Genomic DNA, 335 nt, shown 5'->3' on the forward strand with positions numbered 1-335 from the left:
AGGGCAGCGCGGACACCGGGAACAGCGCGGGCAGAAGCAGCGGGGTGGGCGGGCGGCGGGGCCGGGGCAGGCGGCAGAAGGGGGTTGATCAGGCGCGCAGCGGGCAGCCCAGAGCCCTCGCAGAAGGGGTCCTGAGGCGCGGAGCACACTGGGATATCGCAGTGCAGCGCAGGGCATGCTGGGATATAACGGGGCAGGCGGTGCGCGGAGCATTCCGGGATATAGCGAGGCAGGCGTGGCGCGAAGCACGCCGGGATGTACCGGGGCGGGCTGCGCGGGGTATGTCGGGATATAACGAGGCAGCTGTGGCGCGAAGCACGCCGGGATATTGCGAG

Source organism: Corvus brachyrhynchos, unplaced genomic scaffold (assembly GCF_000691975.1).
Source record: "Corvus brachyrhynchos isolate BGI_N302 unplaced genomic scaffold, ASM69197v1 scaffold19, whole genome shotgun sequence".
In the NCBI taxonomy this organism is placed as follows: Eukaryota; Metazoa; Chordata; class Aves; order Passeriformes; family Corvidae; genus Corvus; species Corvus brachyrhynchos.